At 51.6% G+C, this 20,676-nt stretch overlaps 1 protein-coding gene across 3 annotated transcripts in view; it reads left to right on the plus strand.

The window, feature by feature from the left end:
• LOC6902283 (chaoptin) overlaps positions 1-20,676 on the plus strand; it is a 180,475-nt gene that overhangs the window by 96,304 nt on the left and 63,495 nt on the right. For all 3 annotated transcript variants that reach the window (XM_033385612.1, XM_033385611.1, XM_015185874.2), the window contains one exon: positions 2,817-2,871. The gene's annotated coding sequence lies outside the window, so the exon portion shown is untranslated. The remainder of the gene's footprint in view (positions 1-2,816; positions 2,872-20,676) is intronic.

Consider the following 20,676-nt stretch of genomic DNA (forward strand, 5'->3'; position numbering starts at 1 on the left):
GGGAAGCGGCGCACAAAACGGGTCAAAGGGCATCCGGCCCGGAACCCAGAAATGTGTGCCATAAAAAAAGTGTGGAGGAAGGAGCCATCAGGGGGTGGGCTGGGGGCTTCCTGAGGCTGCGATCAATCCTTTTTCTGGGGGCACACATTTGCATAGGCTTCTCCCCTCGCCCCTCGCCCTTCCCCGTCGCGTGCTAAGCGGTGGGGCATCGAACACCGAATGGCCGGCCATTGAGTGCCACAGCCGACGAGGAGCTACTTGATTTGTATGGCAGCGGGGGGAGACGTGATTTACATGTGCTAAGCCACTTGCCACGCCCACATCGAAAGCCCTTTTTTGCGAGGGGGGGGGGGGACAGACAGAGGCGCGTAAACATTGAAACCTGAAATGAGCTAATGCTGCGATGCCCCTTGGATCAAGATTCATTGAGAGGGAGGGAGAGGGTGGTGCCAGGGGGTGCGTGGGGGGTGTGCGGGGGGGAGCAGCAACAATTAGCGGAGGGAAAGTTCTTTTCGCTTTCGTTTTTGGTTTTTTTTCGGGAATAAATCGTATGTATTTTCAAGTGCTTTAAAAAGCCCCTTCACAGCACCCCTCCCCCTCCCTCCCTTTGGAGGGATATCCCTGTACCGCCCCCCCGCGGACACCCTTTTAGGCTCCGTTCAGCATTTGCAGCATTTATGTTTGCTGTTTGCATGCATTTAGCTTCGTTAGCCTGAGCCGCTTTTCCGGACCCGCTTTTCCGCATGCTTTTTCCACTTGCCAGCTGCCAGAGAGTGGGTGGGGGGGGTGTCTGTGTGTTTAATTGTCGCAATGCGACCAAAAGGCAGGGCCTTTCCATATCCCATATCCCGTTTCCCCGCGTCCCGCGTTGCAGGCCATTTTTCAAAATGTGTGCCTTCCCCCCCCCTACCCCTCTCCCTCTCGCCAAAAATGGCCCCAACAACCCATCGCTCGGTGTGTCGTCGGCTTTCAATGAAAATTTCAGCAAACATTTTTGCTTCCCTTTCGCGGGCGCCTCGCGGATCACACTGTGTGGATACCCTGTAATTGTTGGTCTCCTCCCTCCCCCTTCCCTATCAAAAGCTGCCCCAGAACAACAGAAAGGGTTGGGGGAAAGGGGTAGGATGCCCCCCCTTGCATCCCTTTTGTGTATGGGTGTGCGTGTGTCCTGCTGCTCCAGAAAATATGGCGCAATAAAGTTTTGCACTCGCGACATGAGCGCATTTTTCGAAGTCTCCTGTTGAGTGTCCTCTCTGTGTGCGTGTGTGTGTGTGTGTGCCGCTCCATATGCAGATTCCTGGAGAGAAAGAAACGAAGGAGAAAGAGAAAGCCAGGGCACGGCACGGCACGGCACACATCGCGCTGCCTGTCGCTGCCAAAATTTTTAATTTCAAAATGCGCCCGAAGGCTCCTCCATGCTCCATGCTCCAGCCTCCGCCCTGCCCTGCCTCCTGCCTCCTGGCCCTGTGGCGCTCTGGCTCTGTGGAGTGGAAAAGTTTCCTTTTGCCACATGGAGAGTTGGAGGTGGATTTCCACACTCCGTAAGCCTATCGATGGCGGCTGTCACCGAGAAAAGCGTAGGCCTGGGGCTTGCTTGCAGGCATTTTTTTCGAATCCTTGGCATCCTGCCCCCTGCCCCCTGAGGAACAGCCTGTACTTCGTGGGGATCCTCGTGGATAACGGAGAGGGCTTTGAAGGCCCTTCTGGGCCCCGATCCCTCGCCTGTTTCTACATGCGGCAGCTGGCTACGATCCTCCCAGAATGTGGGGCACATTCCGCCTGCTTCGGCAAAGACCCACCGGGGGAGGGGACCTGGTTACCGGCATAATTCCTTTTGTATCAACAAAGGCTCCGCCGCCGCCTGGGCGGGGCTGCCTTCCGCTTGACACGAAAACAAAGCTCAAGTGCGGCAAGGACTTGGAAGAGGATTACCTCAATGCCCTGCCACTGCCACCTGCTGTTGTCTGGGGCACTCGCTCTCTGATTGTGGCAGGCATTAGACACGGGGGGTCTCTCCTCTCCTCTCCCCTCCTCGCCTCCGCCTCCCCTTTGCCAGCTTTGTGGCTAATAAAATCCACAAATAATCACGCATTTATTACGTGTATGTTCTCCGCATATTAGGGCGCCGGGTAAGCCGCCGGATGCGCGGGATACTCCACCATTTTGTCCTGAATTTGATCATCCTTAATATCGTTATTATAACAACTATTCCCCCACCCCTCTCTGTCCCGCTGTCCCTTCCGGCTTAGGGACTTTCGGCCTCTTGGTCTTCGAGGGTTTTTTTCTTAGTTTTTTGTTGGGGGCCCAGAGGCTTGTGGCTAGGTAATGCCCTTAAGTCGATAATTAGGGGCTGTAGCCCGCCGAAGGGTTGCCCAGCCGTCACAGGGGTGGCAGGGGGGGGCGGTGGCAGTGATAAATCAGTGCATCAGTGGGCGAAGGCGATACTCCCTCGGCGGAGCCCTTAAGCTGCCACTTTCTGCCACACAAATGGGGCACCCTTCGATCCTGAGATCTCTCCTTGGAGGGGTCCCCTTCATCTGTGACTACCATCGCCTGCATCGAACCGAAAAATCAAGACTGTAAATCCCCGAAGCTCCACCAGGAAATACTTCTCTCTCTGAACCCCAATCGGAGCCCGGGAGGGGGCTGGGGGAAGTGGCAAGCCCGCTCAAAAGCCAATTCCTAAACCGATAAACTTGTCGATAGCTCCGGCAATCGCAGGCAATTTAAATTTGATTAATACCCGACCCGTGGCCGCCCTATCCATGGCCCTAGTATTATTATTATTCACCTTCCTCTCTCTTTCCGCCTTGCAGCGCACACAGTCAGTCCGGTGGATGCCACGTGGGCCACACAGAGGCCAGCCGCAAGGTAAGTCGAAGACATTTTAAATATGCTGCCGGCCCCCCGAGGGGCATACAGATACACAGATGCCGGCAGATAGTCCTCATCTGAGACAGCTGTCTTGGCATTTTAAGTAAGCAGCAGAGCAGGACTCCTGCCGCTCCTGCCGCTCCACATCCTCCCTGGCACAACACAAGCAATCGACCCAAAAAGTTGGTCAATTGGCAATAAAATCAAAAGCGAAAAAAAACTTCAAGAGCAACGTCTGTGGGGGGAGGGGGAATGGGGGGCTAGCGGGTCAAAGTTCTTCGACAAAGTCCAAGCGTGACTGGCATTGGAAAATGGAGAAAATCAGGGCCAAGGAGGGGGAGAGGGGGTCCAGGGCGGTCCGAGCGGTCCGTGTCCGTGTCCGTGTCCGCGTCCGTTCAGAAGAAGTCTGAGGAGTTGGTTCATAAAACGCTTTGTACGCTCAAACAGACACAGTAATTGGCGATACATGGACCCCACCTCCACCGCCATCCCCCTTCCCCCACTCACCCATATGCGGCGGTATCCTTAGACCCGTCTACGAGGGCCCTGGTCCTGTGATATACTTTGTTTTACGTGGCAGTCCAGAAGGAAATATACCATATATTGGGGATAATATTTGGGCACACCGAATTGTGGCTATGCTTCGATAGCGGAGTGTCTGTAGGAGCTGAGGATTGGTCGAAGGATACAAGAGGGAAGTGGGAGGGTTATACGAGGGATATTGGAGCTGTAGAGGAGGGATACAAGAGGGATATAGGAGGGATATCGGAGGGATATCGGAGGAATAGAGAAGGGATATAGGAGGGTTGTAGGAAGGATATTGGAGCTGTAGAGGAGGAATACAAGAGGAGGGATATAGGAGGGATGTAGGAGGGTTGTAGGAGGGATGTAGGAGGGTTGTAGGAGGGTTGTAGGAGGGTTGTAGGAGGGATATAGGAGTGCTACGATTCATGGGATGTTCTTGTTCTTTAATGCGATTTTAATTCATTTGGATATCATTTTTCATTAACCTCTTCAGCATCTTGGCACATTTCTTCTTTTAAGGAACTCTGTTCTCTTTCCTGTACAACGATTATACCATTCATAACCTCCTCTTTGATTACAAGATTGGTTCCACAGACATCTCAGGGCCCTGAAAATGCCTCCCTCAAAGACAATGCCCCGTTCGATGGCTGGTCGTGCATGCCCCACCGGGAAATAGGGTGCGTGGAAAACTTTTGGCGGCGACGACCGACGACCGACGACGCGCCTTTCATAAACTTTGAGTGTTTCTGTTTCTGGCATGCACTTATTCTCCCAATACTCTCTCGCCCTGCCCCTCCCCCTCTCTCGCCCTTTTTTTTCTCGGGTTTTTTTCTGCTCGCTTTTTCTGCCCCATATTTATTTGTATTTCGGCTTTCGCTTCCCGCTTTGTTCGTCCTTTGGCTCTTCTCTTCTCTTTTCTGCTGTGTTGTGCTTCTTTCTGTTTCTTTATTGAGTGGCCAGCCCCCCAACCCCCCCACCCCCCAGCCCCCCAGCCCCTGTCTCTCTGTCTGTCTCTCTGTGTGTGTGTGTTGGAATTTTAGTGAAAAATTATTTATTATAAAATCTACCAACGAAATTATGAGCGAAATTTCCGTTTCTTTTTTGGCTTCTGTGCGAAATTTATTTGACCCTCCCCCCCCCTACCCCCCAGCAGCAGCAGCAGCAGGATAAAGGATGAAAGGAGTGCAAGTGCAAGTGCAAGTCGGAATTGCATTTCAATGCAATAAGCAAGTTTATTCCTTTGCCAGCGACCAGCCACGTGCTCCTGCAGAGGAAATGCTCTCGTCCTCGAAATTATGGCTTCGTTAGAGGGGCTGGAGCGGGGGGCAGTGGGCAGGGGGCATCCTCTTTGAGAGCCAGGCGCTGGCCTTCTCTCACAATTGCATTTTACAGCCATAATCCGATGCAAGCCTCGAAAAGTGCCACCACTTCCCCGGCCCGAGGACATGGCCAGAAGGAGCACATGGGCAGCAGCCAAGGAATTTGTTGTTGGCCACCTGTTGCTGGGCCCAGGAATGACGGCTATGAAATCAAGAATCTATAGTCGAAGCCGGGCCAGAAGGAGCCCATAGGATGGGATATATGTACCCCTAGTTATATCTAGGGGTCTCAGACCTTTTTACGTTTACAAAATTGCGAAAAATAATGGAGCAAAGTCAGGGCTTTAAAAATGAGCTCATCTTGTAGATAATTGATTAATTTATCGAATAAATTTAGTTTTCTTTTGAAAAACACGATGGAAAAGCTCCTAAAAGAGCAGGAGTGCATCCTTGGTCCCAGCGAATGCAGGGAAATGGCTGGACAACACCTCCTTCGAGTGTCCCTTGGATGCATGATGAAGCCAAGGAAGTATCTCTAAAGTTCTTCGAGGAGAAGCCTGTTCTCTGAGCTCCTCCTCGCCATTTTGCAGCATTTAAAAACATTTCGTGTGGCATTAACCGCATTGCCATCATTTTTGTGGCCTTGTACCATGAACACGTCCTTACACAGTCATCTACAAATGTTTTCCGACACATGTGACTCAGCGAAATCAAATTTAATTTCGATTTATTACAAGAGAAAACAAATTAACGGCCAGGCATTCGGTCATTCGGTCATTCGGGCGGAATAAAAAATAACAAAAAGGGATTTAATGTAATTGTGAATATGTGTAAGCGGCCAGCAGCAGCATATTGATTAATTATTGTAAACTCCCGCAATGCCACAACGGGGAGGGGGGGTGTGCTGCGGCAGAGAGATACGAGAATGAGAGTGCATCAGGCTTAATGAATTTGCACTTCATCGAGCGTCACAAAGAAGTAATTACCTAATGCAAAACGGGGGGGCAGGGGCTGCTGAGAGAGGCTAAGGGGCTGGGTGGCTGGGAGGGGGGCTGTGGGGCGGCCCTCCTCCCCAACGAATGACCGCAAAATCAAAGTTCCTTCAACGTTGCATCTCCCCGGCTCTGGTGTGGCCTTGCCTCGCTCCCTGACTGACAGGGAGACGGACAGGAAGACAGAGACGGACACAAACAGAAATCAGAAGGCCAGCAGATGAGATGAGCCGGGGAGAGCTGGCGGAATGCTGACTGGGATGACGGACTGACGACTGACGACTGACGACTGGGCAGCACTTGTAGCAATTTCAGTGCTGCTAAGCAGAGGAAAGGCCGACACCAAAGCCAAATGAGTTCAGCGCCCGCAGGCGGCAGGAGGCAGGAGGCAGTGGCAGTGGCAAGAGAGGACTGCATTCTGGACTCTCTCTCTGTCTGTCTCTCTGGCATGCCACAGCATCTGCTAACGAGTGGCGAGTCGTGCAATGATTGCGGTTACTTGCTGGTTTTCATTTCATTTTTCATGCCACTTCTTTGGCAGAGTTGGCAGGGCGGCTGGGCGGCTGGGCGGGAGGACCAGCAGCAGGCCCTGTTAAGGTGTTGGCTTGAGCTGACTGTGGTCTCTCCCGCCTCTGCCCCTCTCGTGTTGCTTGTTAAGCACTTTAAACAATGTGGCATCGTCCTTGTCCTCCTTGTCCTCCTGCTCGTCTCCTGCTCGGTGACGGGCGTCTTGTTAAATTTAATTTTGCCACTTGTTTGACCAATGACAGAGCACAAAACGAATCCGGACAGGACAGAACCGGACCGGACCGGACCGGACAGCCACTCGGAGCCGAAGAGCCCAGGAGCCCAGGAGCCCAGGAATGGAATGATGCACCGCACCCTCTGGAACGGACAATTTGTCAAATGAATTCCGAGTCATTTTGGAAAATTGCATAAGCAGGGCGTGGGGCAGGGCGTGGGGCACTGCAGCGTCGACACTTGACATGACACTTGACCCTTCCCATTCCCCTTTCCCTTCCCCGGGAATGCAGAAAATATTTTAAATGCATTTTACTTTAGATATTACCTGGGACTGGGTTGCATGCCCCACCCCACCCAAGCGTTGATTGCACTGCAAATTGCTCCAGCCCCCGCACCCCTGCCCCACCTACTGCTGCTCCCCCTTCATTGTTCGGCGCTGCAGCCAGCGGAAAATTTAATTTTCCAATTAAATGGCGAAAGTTTTTTGCGTTGTTTGTTTGCGCGCAAAACTTTTCGTACTATTTTTTGGCCATCAAACTGACATTCGGGAATATTACGAAACCCCCAAAACGCAGCAGCAGCCAGCGAGATAAAGCACTCTGTCTGCCCCAACCCCACCCCCATCGGCCCCCACCGGCCCCCTGTCCAGCACGTCACGCCCCCCTGGCCACTACTGGCGATTGCATTTGTTTTCCGTATATCGGATGCACAAACATTTCCAGGAGACCCGCAACAAAAAATCAACAAAAATCGTATATGTTTTAAAACACATAAACCAAGCGCTGAAAAAAAGAAGGAAATTGTTTAAACAAGCGGCAGACCGATACCCTCTAAGGGTGCCCTCTAAGGGTACCTTCTAAGGGTACCCTCTAAGGGTACCTTCTAAGGGTACCCTCCAGTGGAAGAGACACCCAACAGGACACAGAGGGTACACGATCCCGAAGAGATCCTCTCAAAGGCCACTCTCTCTCTCTCTGTCTCTGTCCCACCCAGCATACCCTTCGATGTGGCTGCCCATTACAGGGTACTCAATGGCCAATTGCTAGTGTACGAAAAACACGGGCGCGAAAAGTTGGTAACGCATTTCCTGATTGCCCCCAGGGAGGCACCGTACCCTCCTACGAGTACGGGTACGGGTACGGGTACGGGTACCGCTACGGATACGGATAGAGTGCAGTGTAAATGGGCAGGGGGTGCCTGGGCGACTGTATTCGATACATTTATTTACACACGAAAGGGATACACGCACATTCCATCGATTAATTAACCATCGAATGGAACTTGAGAACATTTTTGGGGAATTTGTGGTTATTTGTGGTTATTGGAATGGAGTTTCCATCTACCCGGAGACCGAAGATCGAAGACCGGACGCACGGACAGTATTTTCCATCAATAATGCAGCCGTCAAGCGTTTCGAATGGAAGTGGAAGGCCCTGTCCGTCCGTCTGTCCGTCCGTCCGTCTGTCCGTCTGTCTGTCAGCCATGTGACAGGGCGTCCGTCCGAGTAACCGTGAAAAGTTTTCGACACTTTCCGCGTCGCGTCGCGTCGCGTCTCGTGGCGTCGCATCCTAACCTAACCGTGAAATTTGTATAAATTGCACTTGACATTTTCTCCGCGCGAATTTTTCAGCTCAACTTTTGCCATAAACTAGGAGACTGGGACCCCGACTATCCCTCCGACACGGGCGGGGGTTGGGGGTGTGTCTCACATTAGCCGCGAGCAATTGAAATTAGTGTGGCAGGACGCAGTTAGAGTTAGTTTTGGGGTTAGTCCGTCCTTCGGTAGTTCGGAAGAGGGGCAGGGAGTGGGGCAGGGACTGTGACTGGGGCTGGGACTCCCCCTTGGGGATGGATGGCAAAGTTTCAAGTTTTCGCGAATAACTTTGGCTGCAATGTGGCGGCAAATTGGACGCTTGGCAAAGACCGAAAATTAAGCGGCCAGCCGCAAGGAGCCCCGGACCCGCTCCCGAATCGGGCAGGCGGCGTGGGCGGGGGAGGGTGAGTGGGGGATCCAACATGTCCAACTAAATAAAAGTCGAGAGCAAACAATTTCGCATTTTATTTGCTTGCCACAAACTCGAAACCATTCATCAGCGATGCCAGCAGGGAGCCAGATCATCACTTTCTAATGAGGGAGACTACTTTCCATAGAGGAAAGCATTTCAATCACATTTCGAGCACGGCCAAATGGTATTTCTGTTCAACTAAAGTGTGCTATCAAAGTGCTTCTTCTTCTGTATTATTTTGCTCATAATTTTAGCTCCTTTCCATATGAAATATCATGCCAAGAGAGAGGGAGAGGGAGGGAGAGGGAACCCAAGACCTCCGCGAACAGCTGTTGGCCATCTGCCCCACCAGTCCCTCCCCCACGAAAGTAAGACGAAAGTTCTTTGGGGTTCGTTCCGTTCCGTTTGGCCTCCCCTCCCCTGCCCCTGCCTCTGTCCCCGCCCCTGCCACCGTCCTGACAAATAATTAATTATGCAGCGCCGCCCCGAAAACTATGCAACAGTTATCAGGAAAGGCGGAAAAGCGGTAATGGGGACCCCCGCCCCCCTCCACCCTCCCCCCTCCCGAAAAGCCAACCTGCCAAGAGAGAAGTTTTGCTTATTACACGCCAGGCCATCGGCCACAGACAGGACCACGGCCACGGCTACGAGTCGGGCATTTGACGGTTTGCTGGCCAAAAAAGTTAAATGAGTTTTTATGCTTCCCCCCCCTGCAGGCCCCCCGTTCCCTTCATGGCCCCCCCCCCCCCCCCCCCCACCCAATGACCATCTCTAATTGGAAAAAGGCGAACGCGAACGCGAAAGCGAAAGCGAGCTCTGAGCTTTCGGCTCTCAATGACAATACAAAAGTTTGTGCAGCTTTTCCCGAAATTGAAATAAATTGCCAGAGCAACAACAACAACAACAACACACAATAAATAACAATGAACGAGTTGGCAGCACCTCGGAGGAGGAATGGTGGAAGGGGGGGGGGGGGGGCTGTGGACTGGGGCCGGGGTTGCGGCCATTTAAAACTTGATTAAGGCTCTGAACGATCTGACGTTAGTTGATGAGAAGCGATAGGGAGAGGGAGACGGACAGGGAGAGGAAGAGGGAGTGGTGTGGCCATTAAGGGGGTGGGGGGGGCGAATTCTTATGTTTGTGTTTGGGCGGAATGTGGGGTGGAGGGGGGTGGTAACCTTGGCTGTTAAATCGCTTTAATTGCCAATTTCCGGTTAAGTAATTAAAAGCGTTTTGGGCCGCTCCGCCTGGGCCGCTCCGCCTTGTGCCGTGGCGGCTCTATGCCGCTACGGAAATTGGTAAGAGAGCAATTAAATGGCAAAAATATTTTACCGTTCAAGCAATTCCCCGCTAAAATGAATAAATTAATGTGTGCATGAATGAATGTCTGATTGATTGATTGACGTAGCCGTAGCTCCGTAGCTCCGTAGCCGTCGTGTGGTCGGTTTTTCGAAATTGGAAAAGTTTCGCTCTTTAGTGTGGATTTGTGTGTCTGTGTGTGTCTGTGTGTCTGTGTGTCTATGTGTCTGTGTGTGGGTGTGTTTGACAGCAACAACATTTCATGTTTGATATCAATTTTTGCAAGTGTCCGCCCGTCCAAATACGGCGGGTTAAACAAGTTAATTCGGGGTTAATGATGGTTCGGTTTATGGCTTTAAGCCACGGGTTTTTGTTTCAGTTTAAGATTGCGATTGATTTTTGTTTGCATCTGCAGGGGAGAGAGAGAATCGAAAGACCGAGAGCTTGCCGAGTAGCCTCAGCGACAAAGAGATAGAGCGATAGCTTCAAGAGAGTCGCACGAAAGAACTTCAAGCAGCCAAGCGATCCTCGTGTCACCGAAGGAAAGAAAGAGCTTGAAGAGGGGAATACGAAAGCCCGCAAAGCAGCGCAGCGAACGACACTGAGAGCGAGAGTGAGTAAGAGTGAGCAAGGCGAGGGAGAGCTTCAAGAGGGGAACACGAAAGCCCGCAAAGCAGCGAAGCGATCCAGCTGTTAATTTGAAGAGCAAACGACACCGAGAGAGAGCGCTTGAAGAGGGGAATACAAAAGCCCGCAAAGCAGCGAAGCGATCCAGCTGTTAATTTGAACAGCAAACGGCACCGAGAGAGAGCGTGAGAGAGCGCTTGAAGAGGCGAACACGAAAGGCGTCAAAGCTTTGCAAGGCAGCGAACGTCACAGCTCGTTCTGGCAAGGGCTTAAAAAGAGAGACAGAGAGAGAGAGAGAGAGCAAGCAAGACGAAGCTCATGCGATCGTAGTCGTATTTCCATGGCAGTATTGCCCGCATATGTATGTCTCTCCTTCTCCCTTCAGTAACACGTGCTTCGCCCCACCCACTCCATTGCAGTTCCAACTCGGAGCCAGAGCCGCGCAGCATTAGCATGTCCCCGTCCACCCATTACTCGTAGACCCTTCGCTAATTGAGTTTTCCCAAAGGCAAGGCAAAAATGCCAGTGGACACCCGAAAAATTCTAATGGGTTTTGTGTGTGGCCCCCGTCGCTCCTCCCTCCTCCCGCTCCCGCCGCTCCCTCCGTGCTTAACGTTTAATTGCGCATATTTCCACGTTTGCCGCTCATTCGCATAGACTCGTACAATATTTTGGCATTGCAATAAATACAAAAAATAATTAACTCATTAAATAAGCATTTGGCGTTGCAATTTGTTGGTCCTTTCAGGGGGCGGGGAGGGGCCCTCCTGTCATAAATATTGCTTAATGTTTGGCATCAACCAAAATGGCGGCAGGACCTGGGACCAGGGACCAGAGACCATATTTTGGCCCAGAAACCGCTTCTGGTTGGGGCGCGGGGGGCCCCCAAGGGGAGGGGGGATGGGGGGCAGGTAATTTTTGGCTGCTAGGCCGCAATTAATGCCAAATGCCGAAGAGCCAGGATACCACAGGCTGCATATACATACATATATGTCGCCCTCTCTCTCACTCTCACCCGCTGTCTCTGTCTCTGTCTGCTTTTGGCCACAGCACATGGCCGGACATCATCATTATCGTTGGCCAACAACTTGCAGCAGCAATAATAAAAGCATAATTTACAATATTCATTTAGCAGAGAGACAGAGACGGAGACAGAGACAGAGACAGAGACAGAGGCGGCCGCTCCTTTGCCTTTTGTCGGCCACTTAATAATTTAGTTAATTAATTTTTGCACACACACACACTCAGAGAGAGAGAGAGAGAGAGAGAGACAAAGAGAGAGACGGAGATGGACCATCAACTTTTGTTTCTGCCTCAAAACTTACACTCAATTAACATTTGGAATTATTTATCTAAATTATCACAAGCACACACACATGCACACACATGCACAGGTGTAGTGGGGTGTATCTGTGTGCATCTGGGTGTCCGTGTGTCCATCGTTTGTTGTATCAAATGTGGAATTTGCAGTCGGAAACAACAAGAAATTAGGAATGTGCTTGAAAGTTCGGTGCTTCGGGAGTTCGGGGAGAGCCGACTACGTCGATACCCTCTGCAGGCGGACGGAGGACGGAGGGGCTGTGCTGCATGACGCGCGATGCCAGGGATGCCTGCCTATAGATGGAATGTATCTTTTGATGGGATTGTCTTTGGAAGCCAGGCATTTGGTGTACAAAGAGATCCCATGGGATTTTTGTCGGACATTTGTCGGGAGTATCTTTATAGAGAAGTGTTTTTGGATTCAATGGACAGTTTTTCAAATTCATATTCTGTATAGAATGGTAAATAAGATCCATTGTAGAGCAGGCTATGCCATTTAGCAGACAGGGTATCAAACGGTGGTGGAGGCACGGGTACGGGGACGGGGACAACAGCAACAAGGACAACGACAACGACAACGACAAATGTAGCCCATTGTTGGCATTTGCAATTATTCATATGCCACATAGACAAATGTGCTGACAGGACGCACACATGGGCAGACAGGGAATGGGAGCGGGAGGGGAAGGGGAGCAGGACATTCCAGCTTAGATTTGTTGCCTGCTTGTAATTGTCGCAGATAATTAAGTTGCCCCATGCTCGTAAGTCAGTTCTCGGGTCAATTCAGGATGTGGCCATTAGCAGGCGGGGAGGGGGACTCTCCTCCCTCTCCTCCCTCTCCTCCCCCTCTCTCTCTCTCTGTGTGTCTTGAAGAGGCATTTATATTTTTACGTCCTTCATGGGGACAGGTGTGTGTGTGTGGGTGCAGAAGGTGTCTTAATTGTCGATTTCCAGGTGCTTAGCCACCGTGAATCTAGGAATCGAGGCAGAAGGAGTGCCACCACACGAGGCGAGATAGATAGAGAGAGAGAGAGAGAGAGGAGTCCTCATAATTGATGCGGAATCTCCAGAGCAATTACCGAAATCAGGGAACAGGATGCTGGGCAGCGTCCTGTTCGTCCTTTCCTCAAATTAAAAGTTGCAAGACGAGTTTTCTCTATGATTTGCAGCCTCGTTTGCTGCCTTGTCCTTTCTGCAGTTATTTATGTTTACGGGCCTGTTCCTGTTTCGCATCCTTCAGAGGACTTGAGGCTTACCCCCTCCCCCACCTCGCCCCCACCCCAAGGAAGGCAAAGGCGGGACAGAGTGGGGCATAAGAATATAAACAAAGTGCTCAGTTTTTGAGTCTTTGTAAAATATTAAAACACATAATTTACGAAGGAGAAACAGCTGAAGAAGCGGCAGCTTCTCCTCGCCGGAGCAGGGTGGGGGGGGGGGGGGGGGGGACGAGAGCCAACAGACGAGTCCTGGACAAGGAACAATGGCAAGATTAAAACGCATCCCAGAGACAAAGCCATTGCAATTTGTTGCCAAAAGAGAAGTTCGCCCCCGAGTTGCAAGTTCATGCACAAAAAGAGAGACGCCACTGGAGAGGGGGCACGGCAAATAGAAGCAACTCCCAGCCAGGCCTTATCCTTATCCTTAAAATTCGAACTGCTTTTGCAGGCTCTCCAACCTCCAACCAAGTATTGTATATCATTTATGGCCTTTTCCGAAACACTTTTCCCTCGCCAGGCGACAGGCGACGGACGAGTGTGGCACCACAAATAGCAGATGGGCCGAGGGGCGGAGGGAGGAGAGTGAATCAATTGACCGTTCCATGTTGCAGCAGAGATTGTAGTGGCACACACACACAGGCTGCAGGGGATATACGGGCTCTGTGCACTCGCTGGGTTCATAAATAATAGCCACTAAGCATGTGCTCGGTAATCCTGCACCATGGGGCAACAACAGCCACTCGACTGCACTCTCCACTGTCCAAAGTCCGCTCCGGTGGGGCACTGAGGACCGACCAAAGGTGCAACTGTTTAAGACGGCACAAGTTGCTCCTGCCACAGGCACTGCCCACTGCCCCTGCCCCTGCCCCCGCCCCCGCCCCTGCCCCTGCCCCGATTCCATTGGGACATAAACACACACAAAAGGATCAAAGTTTTACTCCTTGCTCTTGCGCCCCATTTAATATTAAATATTTTGTTGTCCCCGCTTTCTCTCTCTCTCTGGGTTTTCTTTCTGCAAAGTTTTCCGCTTTTCCAGTGGGTCGGGGCGGGGCGGGGCGGGGCTTCCCTTTGTTACGAAAGCAGCCGTAGAAAGTTGCAGAGTGGCAGTGGCAGTGGCAGAGGGGGACGGGGGAGGGGGCACTGGCTGGAGGGCTGATAAATAAAACTATAAATAATTATGCTAAATAATGAGAAGCCCAAAGGAGAACAAATGCCAACGCGGTGACGTCCGTGAAAAATCTTTGAAATTCACAAAAAACAGAGGAAAAAATAAACAGAAGAAGGAAAGGCGGAAGGCGGAAGGCGGCAGGAAGGATTCCCCCAACGAGTTGTTTATAATTGAGATGTGCAGGAAAAGAGCTAATGGAATGCCTTTTTCTATTCCCATTTTGAAGCCTTGAAACATCATAAACCTCTGCCTCACACATCCATTAGCCAAGGATCTCGGTCGTGGGTGTGAGTGTGAGTGTGAGTGGCCTTATCCATCATCAAATTATACGGGGTACCAAGGCACCGAGGCACTTGACGCGGCCAGCGGGCGGTCTCCGGGTCTCCGGGTCTCTGGGTCTCTGGGTCTCTCGCTTCCCTCTTCTCGATGGCCGAACAAATGTGGCCTCGTTAGCGGCCCGCCTGTGCCCGTCCTGGGTCCTGCGTGCAGCGACAGGAGACTGGAGACAGGAGAGTTAATCGACAGGCCGGCAGCAGCAGCAGCAGCAGCAGCAGCAGCAGGAGGAGGAGGATGAGCACCTGGACAAGGGCGCTAATTGCGTGGACATGCCAAATGTCGCACCTGGCCAATGCAAACAGCAAACAGCAAAACGGCAACAGGGATGGTGGGAAGGGAGAAGGGGAGGTGGCAGGAAGGACACGGCACGACGAGAGTGGACAACAATTGTCGAAGTGCGACCTGCGACGACCTCTGCCCCGTTCAAATGGCAAATAAACATTAGAGCAAAGAAAACAACAGCAACAGAGGCAGTGGCAGAGGCAGTGGCAGTGGCAGAGGCAGCATCACTGGCAGTGGCAACCTGTGTGTGGTTCGGTTCGTATCCCTTTTTCGCACTTCCTGCCACAGGGCCCGCCCTCCCTGGCCGAAGGGATCAGGATGCATACCAAACAGGTTGCCCCAGAGGGAGAATGAGAACAAACGACCTGACCACAATAAAAGCGCAACACGTAATTGCTCTTGCCACCCCATGGGTGCACGGAGAGCGGCAGGGCGAGGGGGTATGCAAAAAGGGTTGCTAGTGGAGAGAATCGGGGCCTGGAATAGTACGAGTCTTCCTCAAGACCTGCCACCAAAGGCACAAAGGCAAAGGACTCGCCGCCTTGTGCCTGGAGGATCTCCTGGCCATTGCCGAGGTTTCTGTTCTTTCTTTTCCAGTTTCCAGTGCCATTATTTGGCCTACATACTTCCACTCGAATCTTCTTTCGGGAACCCCTCTCCTTCCTGCCAGAGTGCATCCTGCCGCTGCCGCTGCCGCTCATGAAGAGGATACTGATAATGATGGACACTGCGACAGATGCGCTTTTTATCCTGTTTGCAGGCGACTGCGGATGCAGCCCCCCCATCCCCCCCCTCGCCCACTCCTGGATGCAGCATCCCCTATTCCTGCCGGGCGTCGCGTTTGTTTGCATCCGCTGCGGTGCGTCGGCGGCGGCGGCTCTTTTGGTAGTTGACGCGCGCGCGTGTGTCCTGGATCCTGGGTCCTCTATCCTGTTTGCCGCATAATCGAAAGCAGCAAAGCCCTTGGGAAAACAGAAAAGCAAAAGTCCCGAAGGTTGTGCCGCGCCAATAGGAGTGGGCGGACGCGTGGGGCGGGGGGGGGGGGGGGGGACAGCCAAAATGTCAACAATCTGCAACATCCATGAAATATTATGAGGCTGGTGCGGGGGTCCCCCCGGGGGGGGGGGGGGGGGGGCCCTGGTTGGCGTTTTGGCCGTAATAATGCACACAGCGGAAAAGTCGCACGAAAAACGCGTGAGAAACGCAATAAAATTTGCAGCAAAAAACACACACACACCCACACACGGACACACACGGACACACAGATACGGAAAATTGTGAAAACAACGATGTCCCCGTCCCCGTCCCTCTCTCTCTCTCTCTCTGTGCCTGTCCCTGTCTCATATGAAGCATTGCATGCTGTCCATTCTGCGGTTACCCTCGCTCTCTATGGGGCTGATCGACTGAGGGATGGGCGGCACCTCTTGGCAAGCCAAGCCACACTGGAAGAGAGAAGAACTTGCATCTAGCTTGAGAAAAGCCAACATCTTTCGTTCCCAAAGATACTTAAGACTTCATTTGAGATCGTTACTGTATCTCACCGATAATAATCGTATAATCGTGGCTTTCTACCCAATGTAAATAGAGATTACTTTCCTTTGTATCATAAATTCTTTGTATATTGTTATTTTTAATATCTTTTTCGTGGCTACTAATCGAACTATCTGTACGATACAGGAACCCACAAATGAACCCTGAAGATTGTGGGCTAGAGAGGGCATATATCTTTATATATTCTTCCTTTCAGACAGAATTTGAAGGATCTAGATCTCTCCCCTGAAGTTTTCTTCTGGCCTCCCTCTAGGGTATCCACCGCTTCGCCACCCACGCGATTGGCTTTTCGTTTCCGGTTTTTTCATGCGTGTGTGTGTGTGTGTGTGTGTGTGTGTGTGCGTGTGTGTTTGCGGCCAGTGAATTCCTCGGTGTCCATTATCCAGCGGCGTTTTTTCCCCCTTTTTTTCCGCAACCGCCTGCGTTTTTTTCTGCGTCTGTCCGCCTTTTTATACCCACGTGTTTTCCATCTGCCATTTTCCAACTGCACTCGTGTGTGTGTGTGTGTGTGTGTGTGTGTGGGAGTCGGAGAGATCAAGCGTCAAAATTACATTGTTGGCATACGCTGGCTAAGGTTTCGTTTTCTTTCTCTCGCTCTCTCTGTGGCCCTCACTCTGGGCTTTTTTTCGTGTCCACCTCCTTGTGGCGCCCCCCCAACAGCCCCCAGCCCCTAGCCCTCCCTTAAGTGTTGTTATTGCGGCTCCTGTTGCACGAAATCCTTGCCAGGCCATTGTCTGGACGTTTGTTTTCCAGAAGCCCAGCTTTTTGGTTGCTTTTTTTGTCGCTGTCCGCAGAATGTGTGGACACATGAGGCGCACTGGCAGTGGCAGTGGCAGTGGCAGTTTCAGTGGCGGTGGCAGTGGCAGTGGCAGGAGCAACGTTGATTGTTGCAATTTCTCGTTAAATTGAATTCACTCGTTCAATGCGAGAGCCCTGGGATTGGATGTGGGATGTGTGGCAGTGCCCCACAGATAGAGAGAGAGGGAGAGTGTAGGGCAAGGGGCTGGACTGCTTATTTATGACAAGTGGCCAGTCGAGCAGGATGGGAATGGGGATGGGGACGAGGACGACGTCCAGAGGCAGACGACGGCGCATTATGCGATTGCTGGGGCTTTGGTTTTTACCCCAAATTACACAAAACAGCAGTGGACATGCAGCCCCAACACACTTGTTAACTCCTTCCTGCCCCAGCCTGCCCCACCCTGCCCCAGCCTCCCCTTCCGGCCGGCCGACCGACCGACCGGCCTTTATCCCCCAATTAAAAAGAGACTGCGAATGGCCGACCGAAAGCCGAGGACAATGGAGGACGCATGGAGGGGCCCCAAACGACACATTGCGGTTGATGGGCGGGCTGCCGGCTCATCTTGATCTTGTGGAGGGGCGGGGCGGGGCGGGGCTAGGCGGGGCGGCCCCCACCTGAAATGATTCATGACTCATCACAGTTGAGGGCCCTTTGAGTGTGTGTTTAACTGTTGACATAATGGGTTAATTGAGGCTCCACCGCCCGCCGCAGCAATCCGCTTTGAAGCCGGACTCCCAGTCCGTCCGTCCGTCTGTGAGAGCGGATTCCGCACACAGGTCGAATGGGATAATGGAATCGGAAACATTGCGTGCGGCAATGGCGAGGAGATCCTTTGGCATAAAGGCTTTTGTTTTGACTGCGGACGGAATGTGACGGAAATCAATCACGAGACCCCACGAGATCCCATATCAAAGGTTCCACTAATCGCAGAAAAGCCATCTTCAAATTGGGGAACTTTCCCTTGAAGTGGGGGATCCTTAGAGCTGGCAAGGAGGCGCCAAGGAGGTCTTAAGAGCCACCAAATTCGAACCGAAAATTCTGCTGCAAATTTCTGCCAATTGTGGCATTTAATGCGAAGCTTAATTTCGAATACGGCAAATGCATTCCGGCGGAACAGCCTCCGTACATATGTCTGTCTGTGGGGGTGTGGGTGTGAGTGGGGGTGGTGGTGGGGGCATAAAAAAGTGGAGTGCCAAAGGCAGGGCTTGGCAGAATTAGTGGCAAATGCAAAATTATGTTTCACATTTAAATGGAATTTGCATTCATTGCCGTTAATTGAGTTGCAGTGAGTGCATTCAGACGATCATTTGAATGCCTATTCACTGGAAGAGCACTGCCAGCTAATGAGCCGAGTGCGAGATGCAGGGGGGCCGACCATGGGGGAGGGGCTACTCTCCTCGGGAAGGCAGTAAGGCAGCAGGGCCTCCAGTCTGCCTATCTGCCCCGAAACCCCAATCCTTGCCATTCCAATTACTTAACACGAACGAAGCGGCAGAGTGGCAAATAAATAAGGTGCAAACACACGTGTAGCAGGCAACGAGAGGCGGCAATCGCCCAACGTTATCCTTATCATTGTTATACTTAAGTTAACAGCAGCTTAGGCAATCACACTCTCACACCGGCTTACAGCAGTAATCAAGCAGCAGGCTCACACACACACACACACACACACACGCACACACACCCGAAACACACACTTCTTGCGTTTTATGGAAGCCAATAGAGGGCCGCACAGTGGGCCTGAAAGCCAGCCAGCCATCGCTTGAATATTCAATTTTCAATTAAGAAAATTGCATAGCAATGGCCCAAGCGAGTGGGAATGGAACCGCCCATTTGATTGTTATTGTCTGATGATCCAGGATACTTTTAAGCATATTTACATATTTATTGAGTATTCAAGGGCCAAAGGAGGGCCATATAGGGACTATTTTGAGGGAATAACGAGTAAGAGAGTATTTTAAATATTTTATCGACGTGCTGTGGATCGGAAAAGGAGGTCCTTTTCATGCTGCCTTCCTCGGGTTTCTTCTCTAAGGGATTGCCTTGTCTCTCCCCCGATTCCTTTACCCCCCGGACCCTTTTCAAGGGCATATCCTATCGACATCCCATGGAATTATCGCTAATTTCAACTCCTATCGATTCAAATCTATCAAATACTTATCGATTAATCGATAAGTGCCGTCATCGAATGTAGTTTTGGCCCATTGTGCCTCAAAACTGCACTTGCCGTGTGCCTCCTGCCTCAAGCAGGGGGGGCCTTGTGTGGGTGTGTGGGGGGGGGGGGGAGGCGCTCATTTTGCGGCTGGCGCAAATCCCCATAATCAGAAAGCTTTTGCAGTGTTATTTGTGTTAGTTTCAATTATATAAACAGCGGCATAAGACACAAGAGAGCGCCCCAGTGGCAGTGGCAGTGGCAGTGGCAGTGGTGGCAGAAGAAGAACCAATTACCGCTTGATTTAGCACACGCACACGAATGCAAACAAAGGCATACACACACACACACACAGACAGACATCTATGGATACACGAGGAGGCAGTGTGGCAGGGACAAACTTATTGAGATTCATTGAGCAGATTGTGCCGCATCGGGCGGCATAGATTGAGGGACTGCCGAAGGGATGGATGGGTGGCAGGGAGTGGCGGCTGATGGCAGACAATGGCTAATGCCTCAACTGTTAAATACAAACACAAATATGTACGCGCGCACACACACACACACAGAGAGAGCAGGAGAGAGGGGTAGGGAGAGGGAGAGGGGGGGAGGTGGAGAGCGGGAGCTGTGTTTGTTTTGCATAAAAGCTCAGGCCATTGAAAACTAAAATACTGCACAACACATACGAGACTTTTGTATTGCATGGCATTAGGCGTCGTTTCATTTATATTTTATGCACACACACACGCGCACGCAGATACACAGATACAGCGAGCGAGTGAGCGAGAGAGAGAGAGAGGGAGACTGTTGCAAGAAGCGTTTAAGTGCTTCGCTCTGTGTCTGTGTGCACTTCTGCTTAATAGTTAAATAAACACTAGTTTCCTTTTGCCATCGGACAGGCTTACAGCAGCAGCACCACCACCAGAGGCAGAGGCAGCAGCATCTGTGGCACACGAACACGCATACCATACCCCTCTGTCTCTCTCTCTCTCTCTTTCTCTCTGCAGCGGGGGCATTACATTTTTAAGAACTTGTTTGCAACGGCAGCTGGGCTTGCGGAAGCACTTTATCCGGCTGAATCCCTACTAAAATCAAAGGTTCAATGATATTCCAATCAAAGCCTTCGCACCCGTCTATGCCCTATGTAGGGTGTAGGGTGTAGGGTATGCACGGCCAGCCTTTCTTTCTTTGGGGCTGCTCCCACTGGCGACAATTTCTTAATCCTTGAGACATTTAATATTCCCTTTTCAATGACAGCAATCATCGATGGAGCATTTGTTGGCTTAAAACAATGATAATCCATCAATGAGAGATGGTTATCGACTGCTGCTAGAAGGCTTTTCCTGTAATGAACATATCCCGAATTGTTTTCGAGACTTACAGGCCTATCGGGGTCCTTCGTATCTGTAGGGTACACCAGAGCCAAGGTACACCGAGCTCGGTTCTCGGTTGTTTTGATGCT

This window comes from Drosophila pseudoobscura, chromosome X (genome assembly GCF_009870125.1).
Source record: "Drosophila pseudoobscura strain MV-25-SWS-2005 chromosome X, UCI_Dpse_MV25, whole genome shotgun sequence".
Taxonomy (NCBI): domain Eukaryota; kingdom Metazoa; phylum Arthropoda; class Insecta; order Diptera; family Drosophilidae; genus Drosophila; species Drosophila pseudoobscura.